The sequence below is a fragment of the Sander lucioperca genome, chromosome 4, assembly GCF_008315115.2.
Source record: "Sander lucioperca isolate FBNREF2018 chromosome 4, SLUC_FBN_1.2, whole genome shotgun sequence".
Lineage (NCBI taxonomy): Eukaryota > Metazoa > Chordata > Actinopteri > Perciformes > Percidae > Sander > Sander lucioperca.
Window position 1 is genome coordinate 42,739,052 of NC_050176.1, and position 12,162 is coordinate 42,751,213.

The window sequence follows — 12,162 nt, forward strand, 5'->3', positions numbered from 1 at the left end:
GCTGCATATAGTGATCCACTGAGTCCCGCTCACTCCTTTTCACCGTTGGCTTCACTTGTGGAAGAGTTGTAGAGAGAAAAAGTAAGTTGTTTTCTAGCTTGAAAAAGACATTATCTTATGTCGAAATGCGTCGCTATTTCAAAAATAAAAACTCTGACAACGCTAACCAATGAGTCTCTGCTTTTAATAAAGATCATTTTAAGTTTAGTTAGTTTATTTTTTATATCACTCTCACCACGGAGCTCCGCAAGATGGCTGACCGCTGCGGAGAAGATGAAGGCTGGCAGACTGTGAGATACAGGCGGGGCAGACACAGACAGAGGGGAACCGACGGCCCTCGTTACAGACAGCCTTCATACTACCGTCCTCGACAGCAACATTACGGCTCCACCAGCTACGCGGAGGTAACTAGGCGCGGCCAACAGGAGAGGCCCCGCCATCTTGCGCAGCGGAGGGAGCAGACAGCGGACTGCAGTGCCAACAGAAGGACCTACCGGACAGACTACAACAACAACAACCACAACAGGGGTAATTATGACCACAGCAGTGACGGAGGAGGCTATTGGCAGCCCCGCAGGCAGCCTTTTCTCAGAGCCTGCCAGATTTTCGCCAGCAGCGAGGGCGCCATTACCAACAGCAATCCTCCCATTGAAGGAACAGGAGGGCACAACGGAATGGAAGGTTTGTTGAACCTCATCACAATTCCCAGAAAGGCTCAGAAACTGGAAATGGCATAACTTTGCATTTCAAAGTACTTGTCTTACCTTATCCCCCTTCCTTGCAGCTACAGAGTCCTGCCATGGACACTGCAGAGCCTGGTTCACCTCCACCACCACTGCAGCCAGAGGTGCTAATCCGTGGGGATGAATCAAATAAAAATGAAGTCACACCAGAGGCGTGCGGGACCTTAGAGGACATGGACGACAGCAGCGGGTTGGAGGAAGACGCCCAAAAAGTTGTAAGCACCAATGCACAGCATAACTTAGCATCTCACTATATGGTGGTAAATAGGGGTGGTACGGTTCACAAAATCCACGGTTCGGTTCGTATCACATTTTAGGGTCACAGTTTTGGGTTCTGTACGGTTCTTGTCATTTTTTTTTTTTTTATCTTTAACACTCCAGAAATATACTTCAGCATATGATATATAGCTAACATTAGCATATTGAATGCATGTTGCACAATACATGCACACAGTGGCAGTTCTATCTATTGTTTGATTTCCGCTGTCATCATAGGTAACATGAAATCCAAAATGTTCCCACACACCAGACTATATACGACGCTGGAGCATCCTCCAACTCCAGGCAGCCTTCCTCATCTCTCCCACCTGACATCTCCACAGCCTTCCTCATCTCTCCCACCTGACATCTCTACAGCCTTCCTCATCTCTCCACCTGACATCTCCACAGCCTTCCTCATCTCTCCCACCTGACATCTCTACAGCCTTCCTCATCTCTCCCACCTGACATCTCTACAGCCTTCCTCATCTCTCCCACCTGACATCTCTACAGCCTTCCTCATCTCTCCCACCTGACATCTCTACAGCCTTCCTCATCTCTCCCACCTGACATCTCTACACGTGACGTGACCTGCAGCAGCAGCACGCCACCTGAGGAGCATTTGGCTCGCCGCCTCCAAAATCTGACAAAAATCTTTTAAACTGACCTTTGTCGATCAAAAAAACCTAGGCCTATTAATAAACGCAACACTGCACAACGCTCACGTAGGATGATGAAATGTTTGTTGATGGAGCTTGATGGACACATGGATTCTTGCAATTTGATATGAAGAACTGTGATCAATAAATGACCATCAAAATGCAACGATGACTATTGGAATCAATGATTTCCACAGTAGGCTACGGAGCAGTGTAAGTTATAAGAGAGCGTGTCAGCTAGTTTACTAGCCATAGACTTTGTTTAAGCCTGTATAGCAGCCCCTCAGTGGCTTTAAGTTTTAGGCTTAGCCATTATATTATTTTTAGAGAGACTAAAATGTTTAACGTTTATACTTTCAGAATAACATGGTGACCTTGTATATACAAAAGGCAAAGGACCGCTACATTGCAAGAGAAGTGGCTTTGCTGAGGGCGTCCAGAACCCACCCACCGATGGTATCCCATCTTGATGAGATCAATGAAGCTGCTATAGAAGAGGGAGGGAGAGGACCCTTCCTCAGTCCCACCTGCCAGTGAGGTAATGGCCCCGTCCGCTGCTGAGCCATTTGCAACTCCTTCCGCCAGTGTGACACCCTTGAACAAACCTGCCAGCCATACACCGAGCACGAAGTTGTTTAGAAGGAACAAGCTGGTTCCGAGGACTCCATCCCTCGGCTGCAAGAAGTGAGATACTTGCTGCTGAGCTGAAGGTGGTGAGAGAGCTGCTGGAATCCGAAGTAGACCGGAATGATGAACTTAAACAGTTGCACTCATCGACCAGTCTTTTGGGATAAAATGCAGTGCACTGCAATGTATGTGTGACAAACTATGCTCATTTTCACTTTCCAATTTCAGGCAGTGAAGTACAGGAGGCGCAAGTCATTTTCACCATCAAAAGCTCCGCAATATGGTAAATAGAACACTCCTGTCAATGTCAAACTACAATGTTTTTTTTTATTTATTTTTTTTATTCCTTAGTTTCATAATTTTGGGCCTTTTGTTTTGTAGACTTGTGTGTTGTAAAAGTATGTTCTTGTATTTTTAGTAAACCTGGTGGAGGAATTCAAGGAGCACTCAGAAGGTTGCAATCCCAAGCGGAACAAAAGGGAGAATGCCCGCCAGCGAGCTGACCACGTCCTTAACTTCCTGAAGTTTGTCAGAGCCAGTTGGTCCTCATTTCAACCTTCTCTTCCTGAAGGACTACGGTCGGATCAGGAAGTAAGTACAAAATTGTAAGGATTATCAACGTCTAGAAGAGTAGAAGACATGACCTAATTGATATTTTTGTATTTCAAGATATACAGCCCATCTGTCTGACCAAAACTTTAAACCGACGACAATAAGAAGCTACATGACAGATGCTGTTGCATTCGTCAAATATATTATGAGTATGGCACCAGAAGGGGTGAAAATAGGCGTAAAAGCCTAAATGGGCTGCTAGTGGAACTCCAGGCGAGGATGAGGGACGTGTTGAAAGCCGTGCTAGGGCAACAACTGGCCTATCGCCGCAGAAAGTCCAGTAAGATCACATCCCCCCACCTCTATTTGTTGACAAATCATAAAACACAGAACACATGTATAATAAATTGTTTCAAATTTCAGTTGAACTGGTGAAAGCAACTCATCATGCATGGTTTGTTGAAAACGCATCAGCGAAGATTTCTCCTGCATTCGGTAAGAATCACTGCAAAGTGTGTTAGTTTGAATATACTGTGTATTTCACTTAAGACTATATTATATACTGGAGCTCTGGACAGGCCTGCTGACCTAACATTACAGGGACCTACATCTAGAAACTGGGTTTAGGTATGTGTTGGTCCATAACAGTGTGTGTGTATATTCTACAGAAGTAATTTGACTCTGGATTAAGGTCACTGCTCACTGCATTAGTTTGAATATAATGTGTAATTTACTTAACACTATATTTATGAGCTCTGGCTTAACATTACAGCGACCAACATCTAGAAACTGTGTTTTTAGGTATGCTTTGGTCTATAAAAGTGTGTTTGTGTATATTCTACATAAGAATTGTGCTTGATATATTAATGGTGAGTCCTGAGCTTAAACACTTCACCATTGCTGGTTCTTGAGCTCATCACTGGGTTAATATTGAGGCTGGTCTTTACATTACAGGGACTTATATGTAGAAAGTGGCTCAGGCTGGGTTCTGTAAAGTGACTTGAGACAATCCCACTTGTTAAAAAATGCACTATATAGATAAAATGTGGGGTGGTGGTCTAGTGGTGATGGAGGTAGGCTTTGCTTTGTGTGTGTGTGAGCAGTCCGTAGCTAAAGGACTTAACCATTGCATAAAGAAGTCCTGTGCTTTTACAGATGCTCTTGAGAAAAATCCCACAGAGAAGAAAAGGCAGAGGATGTTTTTTGGCTCCTGTGTGGTTACATCGTGGCGGTGACTGGGCACAGAAAAGGCGTCGTGCTCAACATGACGCGGAAAGAGGTCAAATTAGCAGATAAATTGAAAAATGGCGATCACATCATACAGGTAAGTACAACAATGTTAACTGCAAAGTTCATTGTATGTTTATTGAGGTGCTCTGAGAGAAATGTCATGCTTTTTGATATTATAGGTGGAACAGCACAAAACAGCTCGCTACTTTGGTCAGGCAGCCATACCGCTGCCAAAAAAGGAGAACGCCTGGTTCCTCAGATACAACTGTCTCCGGTCTCGCATAGAGGGAGGCCTGGAGGCAGAAACCTTCTTTCACACTGCCAGTGGCTCGGAGTGCCTCAAGCTCCCCGAGTACTTTAAGGAGGCGTGGGAGTCCTTGGAGTTGGGCGGGGCACAGAGCTTCAACATCCTCCGTTCCTCTGTGGCTACTTATGGGAGACAAGTTCTAATCTAGTTTTTCTTATATACAATAATGTATGGTGAAATGTGGCATGCATTTTAGTCCTGTGTGTTTTCTGTTTTACATTTTTCATTCCTCTAGTCACAGAGGCAACTGGGCTCAAAGGCCTACAAACGAGTGGTGGCCTTCATGTGTCACGATGAGCACACAGCGAAGAAGTTTTATCGTTCGTTAAATCTTAATTGTGATTATAATCAATGCAGTTTGGTCAAATTCAGCTGATATTTCCACACAGTCTGCTAGCTGTAGGTTTCTATATGCACTGAAAAAACATCACTTACTTCCCGTTTAATCTGTTCATATTCAATATTCAACATCTATTCATTTTGCCATTGCTTTGCACAGCGGACGATCCGGTGGCTGAGGTGTTTTAGAAGCCGAACTTTATCCATGATGGCGATCACCAGTTATGCTGTCAAGAACCGTAAAAAAGAAGCAGACACCAAGGACCACAGAGCCACAGAGGACACGGAGGAGGTCGAGGACCGGGACGAGGTAGAGGACCGGGACAGTGTGGAGGACCAGGACGACGAGGAGAAGGTAGAGGACAGGGAGGACCGGGACGAGGAGGACCAGGACATGGAGGAGGAGGATTTTTGAGCATTTATTAAATCTATCAAACAATTGCATAAGGTGGGTTGGAGCTCAAATGAGTTTTTTTTATATTAAAAGACCCACTGGTAGAAGCTGGGTCTTTTACCATTGAAAAAAATATGTAGTTGTCCAAGTAATGAAGGGTATTTTAGGTGTGTAAAAATCTAAATAACTTTTATCAGTGTTTGGGTTAGTTAAAATATATCTTTACCTTTTCTTTAACAATTCTTTGATTTATTTCCCACAGAAGGACAGATTTCCTGTGGCAGTCCCTCCTGGTGTAAGAGCACTCCAATTCAACAAATCTGAACATTCAAGCAGGATGAGCTACATCAACAGCAATATATTTGAGCTGGTATTTGTTTTTATTTTTCCAGGTGCAGAAGGCCTTAATCAGTCCGGGGACAGCGAAGATGCTCACACAGCACACACAGAGCATATCAGTTGATAAGAGAAACAATGTGAGGAGGATGGTTTTCCACCAGACGGCTCTTTTTGAGTACACCTTACCCATACATGGTAATTGTAAACTGTTAAGACAAAGTACAGCGACAAAGACTTGACTAAGTCATTAAGGTGTATTCATTTGTTTGATACCGTTTTAGGTAAAGCGTTGTAGTCGGTGGGATCCCCTGAGCTGCCAGGCGGCCAAGAGGAGGCTGAGGAGAGGGGAATGTTGGAAGAAAGTGCAGATGCAGAGGGTCTGTCGGAAGACGTGAAGGGTCTGTCGGAGGACGCGGAGGGTCTGTCGGAGGACGCGGTGGGTCTGTCGGAGGACGCGAAGGGTCTGTCGGAGGACACAGAGGGTCTGTTGGAGGATGCGGAGGACACAGAGGGTCTGTCACAAGAAAGTGCAGATTTGTTTGAACTGCCAGCCGGTCAAGAGGAGGCTGAGGAGAGGGGTCTTTCGCAAGAAAGTGCACCTGCTAAGACTGATATTTCACAATTGAGTTGGAGTGACAGTGAGTAACTGAAGTGTTTTCTTGTAGTTTTTTCTTCAACATGCCATCAGTTTAATGGTGAGGAGGACAGTTCAAGCCTCATCGAATGTTCCATTTGAATGTTAAAAAGGTATAATAAATTGCAGATGCAAAGAAGAATGTGTTTCAATTGAGAGTTGGAGTGAGAGTGAATGACTAAAGTGCTTTAAATTGTTTCAATGTTGGTCAGTAAGACTTGTTGTGCTTCATAACTACTGCATCATAGAGTGTTAGCCCAAAACAATCTAAATAAAAAAAACTGCTTCTGGTTAAGTTTGAAGCTGATTGGAGCTCAAATGAGTTTCTATCATTAAGGAGTTTCACACCTAGAAGTTGGGTCCTTTTCCCCCCATTGTAATGCATATGAAGTTGGGTCTCCATGTAAGTAAGGGTTAGAGTAAGATCAATTTGGGATTCATTGTGTTGCAGCCTCTGTGAGTATTCTGGTTAATTTTTAAGCTGATTGGAGCTCAAATGACTGTTTCTATCATTAAAGAGTTTCACACCTAGAAGCTGCATCTTTTCCCATTGAAATACGTATGAAGTTGGTCCCCAGCGGCCTCCTGACCTTTGGAACCACATTTAGGACTTTGCTGAATAATTGTGATCTTAGGCTCCTCATCTAATAATAGATGAGATAAGATAATAATAATAATAATAATAATAATAATAATAATAATAATAATAATAATAATGTTTTCCTGTAAAAGTACCAAAATTGCGGCAACAGCCTTTTTTCAGTTTAGTGTGAAGATCTGAGAATTTATTAAATCTATCAAAAAAATTGCATAAGGTAAAGAAAATAAATTGGTAAAATAGTCAGAGTTGTGTTAATATATTTAATGTTTTTTTATTTATTTTTTTTATAAATGGGCCCCAGCCGGCCCCCAGCCCCCAAAACGTCTTAGTACGTCCCTGCACCTAGGTGAGCTGAAGAAATAAATCACCTTTGCAGGTTCATATGTAGGATTTTGCGACGTTTACAGGTGGTTAGCAAGTCGTTAACACATTAATGCAAATTAAGTACTTAATGGTTTACATGTCATTTTCGCAGAACTTTCACGTCATTTTCGCGGGGGTGTTATGTGGTTAACACTGTTAATAAAGTCAGGATTAACACATTTTCACCCTCATAAGCCCCCCAGTATGGTAAATATAACACTCCTGTCAATGTCAAACTACATTTTATTTTTATTTAATTATTATTCCTTAGTTTCATAGTTTTGGGCCTTTTGTTTTGTAGACTTGTTTTTGTAAAAGTATGTTCTTGTATTTTTAGTCAAACTTGTGGAGCAATTCAAAGAGCACTCAGAAGGTTGCAATCCCACACAAAAGATACGAATGCCTGGCAGCGAGCTAACCACGTGCTGATCTTCCTGAGATTAATGTCTGAACCAGCTGTACCACATATAAACACTGTTCCTGAAAGACTACGGACGAATCCGGAAGTAAGTACAGTACAGTAGTAGAAGACATGACCTAATTGATATTTTTGAATTTCAAGATATACAGCCCACCTGGCAGACCAAAACCTAGAACCGACAACAGTTAAGTGCTACTTGAAAGATGTCGTAGCATTCATAAAATATATTTCAAGTATGGCTCCAGAAGGTGTTAAAATAGGCCAAAAAAGCCTAAATGCCCTGTTAGTGGAACTGTGGGCAAGGATGAGGGACGTTTTGAGAGCAGTTGTTGGGCAACAACTTGCCCAGCGCCGTAAAAAGTCAAGTGTAAGATGACAACCCCCACCTCTATTTGTTGACAAATCATAAAAGGCAGAACACGTATAATATATTGCATTTCAATTTTCAGAGGCACTTCTGAAATAAGGTGACCAGATTTCTGAGACAAAATCCAGGGACATTTTCAGCTCAGAAGCGTAAATACCTCAAAAACAGGTAATGTTTTTATCTTTGTAAACTTAAAACGGGGACACTGCTCCAGGGGCGTCACTAGACCTAGAGCTGTGCTCTAGGTCTAGCTTGTGCCCCAACAAGCCCCCCTAGGGGGGGTCCATGAGCATGCTCCCCTATAAGAAAACTTTAACGTTTAAATGCATCAATCTGGTGCACTTTGAAAAGAAATTCAGAGGTTAGACTTGATTATTCTGATCTATGGATGTAACTATTTTGCACTTCAGAATTTTAACCATGCACACACACACACACACACACACACACACACACACACACGTGGAATAGTTTTTTCTTCATACTTTTGCATTAATGTCAGTAGGAAGCATAACAAATGTTAATTTTCTTGCAAACCATTTGTCACAGTAAGGGGGTTAACACTTTACATGCACTATATCCGTGTAACATTCTCATTAGGGGCCCCCTAAAGGTCTGATCCTAGAATCGCCCCTGCTGCTACTTCATACTTGTACTCCACTACACCTCAGAGGGAAATATTGTAATGTTTACTGCACTACATTTATCTGACAGCTTTTGCTTTATTGCTTCACACCTGGGCTTGTTTCTGCAACAGCTCATTGAGTATCGGATACAATTAAAACTATTGAGAAAATATTTTCCTTTGACATTGGTCCAGTATTAAATGAGATCGCTGCAGTCGGCAACGGCAAAACAAGACAATTGTCCAGCTTGTATTTATGTTCATAAAAGTGCTCGTTTTGCCGCTGACAGACTCAAATTAATATTCTCAGTGTCAGACAACATTATGGAAAGGATTTCTAAGGAGGTGGACCTTTCTGTTAAAGAGTAAGATCCTTTATTTAAACATAAAAAGTCCGCAAAATTGCGTTCGCTAAACCCACCAGACTCCATGTAAATAAACAGCTATTTTCGCATAGTAAAATATGGGCATTCTAAAACATCTGAGCTCTGAGGAGTGCTCGCTCTGGGTGTCTTGAGCCTGCGCGTGTAGGGTGCACGACTATACATTTGGTCAATGTTTTCTTTCTTTCATTCCAATTTCGGGTCTGTCAGTCACAGTGAAAACCGGGGACAGGTCACCGAAACCGGGGACGTCTGGTCACCCTATTCTGAAAGCATCCCACCATGCTTGGTTTGTGGAAAACGCCCCTGCCAAGATATCTGCAGCACTGGGTAAGAATCACTGCTCACTGTATTTGTTTGAATATAATGTGCATTTTACTTAAGAGTATATTATACTTGAGCTCTGGATTAGGGTTATTTCCTATAAAAAATAAAATAAAAAATAACAAATGAGAACAGGACATGTTTTACTGGTTGGACAGTATAAAATAAATAAAGAGAACAGGACATGTTTTACTGGTTGGACAGTATAAAATAAATAAAGAGAACAGGACATGTTTTACTGGTTGGACAGTATAAAATAAATAAAGAGAACATGACATGTTTTGCTGGTTGGTATCACGAATGACGACTGGAGAGGAGGCTTTTCAAGTTCTCAATGCTTGTGTTTATTAACAAAACCATTACCAAAACATACTCATACTGAAATACAAAAACAGAATATTAAACTGAGGCAAAAAAAACAGCAAACAAACAGAACGGTCCCCTCACAGTAGTGATGTTACCCGTGAACCTCCTGCTTCGAGGCATGTATTGAAGAAATGAAAGAAATGAATTTGGAATGAAGCTTTGTATCGGAGCTTGATTGGTTTTGTGATAATCACATGACCAGCGACGTCCGAAGCTACGTTTCACACACACCCACGTGACTGCTTCGAAGTTGAATTCAAAGCTTTAAAAATAGTGCGACACAGGGCACGTATTTATGGGTTGTTGCAGTAGGAGAGTCAACAGAGTTAGTGAATATAGAGAGATTATTATAGCGAGTATTATAGCGAGTATAGAGTGTATTGGAGGTAAGTTAGCGAGTAGTTTATTGGAGTTAAGTTTCTACCGTGTGTAGTAGGGATGAGCGAGTACAGCATTATCTGTATCTGTATCTGTTAACCATATGAATTATCTGTATCTGTATCTGTACTCGGGGCCTAACCCGGAAGTGGACGGGATTTAACCGGGAAGTGGGTCGGGTTGTCTTGAAATGGGCGGGGCTTTAACCGGTATGTTATTTTAAGCATGCAATTGATATGGGTTGATCAGAAATTGTTATATTTATTGCTGATTACAAAACTATTTACATGACAGCATCAGCATTGAGCTTCAGATCAATGGTTTTGATCACGATAACAAACAAACTATATACAGAACAAGTTTTGCAACAATGAATACAACACATGAGGTTGCAATTATGAAGTAAAATGTAATGAACAAGAGTTTTCATACTCAAAACAAAACTCTTTTTTTAACTTTTAATTTTTTTATGATCAGTGTGATTTTTTTATTTTTTTTGGTTCTTTTATTTTTTTTATTTCCACACCAGGTATGTGTGTGTGTGTGTGTGTGTGTGTGTGTGTGTGTGTGTGTGTGTGTGTGAGTGAGTGAGTGAGTGAGGAAGAGAGAGACAGAGAGAGAGAGAGAAAGAGAGGGGGGCGGGGGGGACTGTGTTCTACGGATCAAATAGACGCTGTTTTTCAGATCTGCATTGACTTTAATGAAGACCAGTTGTTCCACATGGCTAGGGTCTAAGTTTGCACGCTGTGGACTGACCACATTTCCAGCTGTGCTAAAAACACGCTCAGACTGGACACTTGTAGGTGGACAACTGAGATGCTGCAGTGCAAAGCGGTGGTTAGAGCCAGCTGACGGTTTAAAAAAGAAAAAAAAAAATCTCCGACAGGGAGAGACGCAACGCGAGTCGCATTCTACCAAGCCAAACCCCACGTTTACCAGAACTCTACTGGTTAATAAGTATGTACTACAAACCGAAGTAAAAAACAAACCTGAAGCTGAAGAAACCCTAAACGTTAACGGAAAAGACCCACCAACCTGAGTGACTGAGGGAGAGACAGAGAGAGAGAGCACTGTTCTCTTCTCAGTGTTCTGTGTGAGTGAGCAGAGCGGGACACAGCAACACAATAAATCTGTATGTGTGTAGGGGAGGGGCGCTGTGACTAGCCTATCACAGAACGCAGACACAGTCAGCTACCCAATGAGGATTTTTATTCAATCCGAGCACAGATATTGACTCGTATAATACTCGTACTCGGCAAAAGTGCTTCATCCGTACCGGATACTCGTTTCAGCCGAGTGTCCGGCTCAACTCTAGTGTGTAGTTCATTGGAGGTAAGTTTCTACCGTGTGTAGAGTTTATTGGAGGTAAGTATCTACCGTGTGTAGAGTTTATTGGAGGTAAGTTTCTACCGTGTGTAGAGTTTATTGGAGGTAAGTTTCTACCGTGTGTAGAGTTTATTGGAGGTAAGTTTCTACCGTGTGTAGAGTTTATTGGAGGTAAGTATCTACCGTGTGTAGAGTTTATTGGAGGTAAGTTTCTACCGTGTGTAGAGTTTATTGGAGGTAAGTTTCTACCGTGTGTAGAGTTTATTGGAGGTAGGTTTCTACCGTGTGTAGAGTTTATTGGAGGTAAGTTTCTACCGTGTGTAGTTTATTGGAGGTAAGTTTTTCTATCGTGTGTAGAGTTTATTGCTAGAGTTTAGCGAGGATTAGACATGGAACCTGTTGCAAAGAGAGACCGTTCAGAGATGTGGGAAAACTTTAATTTGATTTCGCCCAACAAGGTTTATTATTTATTTATTTATTATTTTATTGCTTATATGGGATACGCTGGTGTGCATAAGTCTGCATTTAAATTAGCTACAACCTAAGTTATATCTTCATAATTAAATTGTTTGTGACTATAGGCAATAAGGATACTTACTGCCGATTTTTTTTGTAGGTCCAGTGTTTGATTTGTGACCAGAAGCTGGCCTATAATAACAATACCTCATCCATGTTGAGGCACTTCCGTGCCAAGCATGATCGTGCCACAGCCTCTGAACAAGCTGAATCCAGCAGTCAGGGTGAGTTTTTCTTCTGACTCATTTGTTCCTTTTCAAGTGTGAACTCAGTAGTGTCTCAATATACTTCTGTCTTAAGCGTTTGTGTTTTTCACATTTCAGTAGGCCTACATGCATGGAATTATTAATGTACATTTGTTGTGTTGTAGGAAATAGAGAGGACAGGATAGATGAAGCACTTGTCAACAT

At 41.9% G+C, this 12,162-nt stretch overlaps 1 protein-coding gene, 2 long non-coding RNA genes and 1 pseudogene across 5 annotated transcripts in view; 2 read left to right on the forward strand and 2 right to left on the reverse strand.

Moving 5' to 3' along the window:
- The window catches only part of LOC116050945, a 53,968-nt pseudogene that overhangs the window by 25,170 nt on the left and 16,636 nt on the right, over positions 1-12,162 (reverse strand).
- Positions 1-12,162, reverse strand: part of LOC116050933 (E3 ubiquitin-protein ligase TRIM21-like) — a 46,466-nt gene that overhangs the window by 17,668 nt on the left and 16,636 nt on the right. The window lies entirely within an intron of this gene.
- The window catches only part of LOC118494901, a 63,929-nt gene continuing 54,489 nt past the window's right edge, over positions 2,723-12,162 (forward strand). The window contains exons 1-4 of one of the 3 annotated variants that reach the window (XR_004897108.1): positions 2,723-2,878; positions 2,957-3,334; positions 3,995-4,163; positions 4,249-4,656. This is a non-coding gene — a long non-coding RNA (uncharacterized LOC118494901). Of the gene's footprint in view, positions 2,879-2,956; positions 3,335-3,994; positions 4,164-4,248; positions 4,657-12,162 lie in introns of those variants that run through there. The other 2 variants (XR_004897107.1, XR_004897106.1) reach the window with 2 other exon arrangements.
- LOC116050969 lies at positions 4,674-6,613 on the forward strand. Its single transcript, XR_004105220.2, has 4 exons — positions 4,674-5,163; positions 5,372-5,404; positions 5,502-5,643; positions 5,730-6,613. It is a non-coding gene; the product is annotated as an uncharacterized LOC116050969 (long non-coding RNA).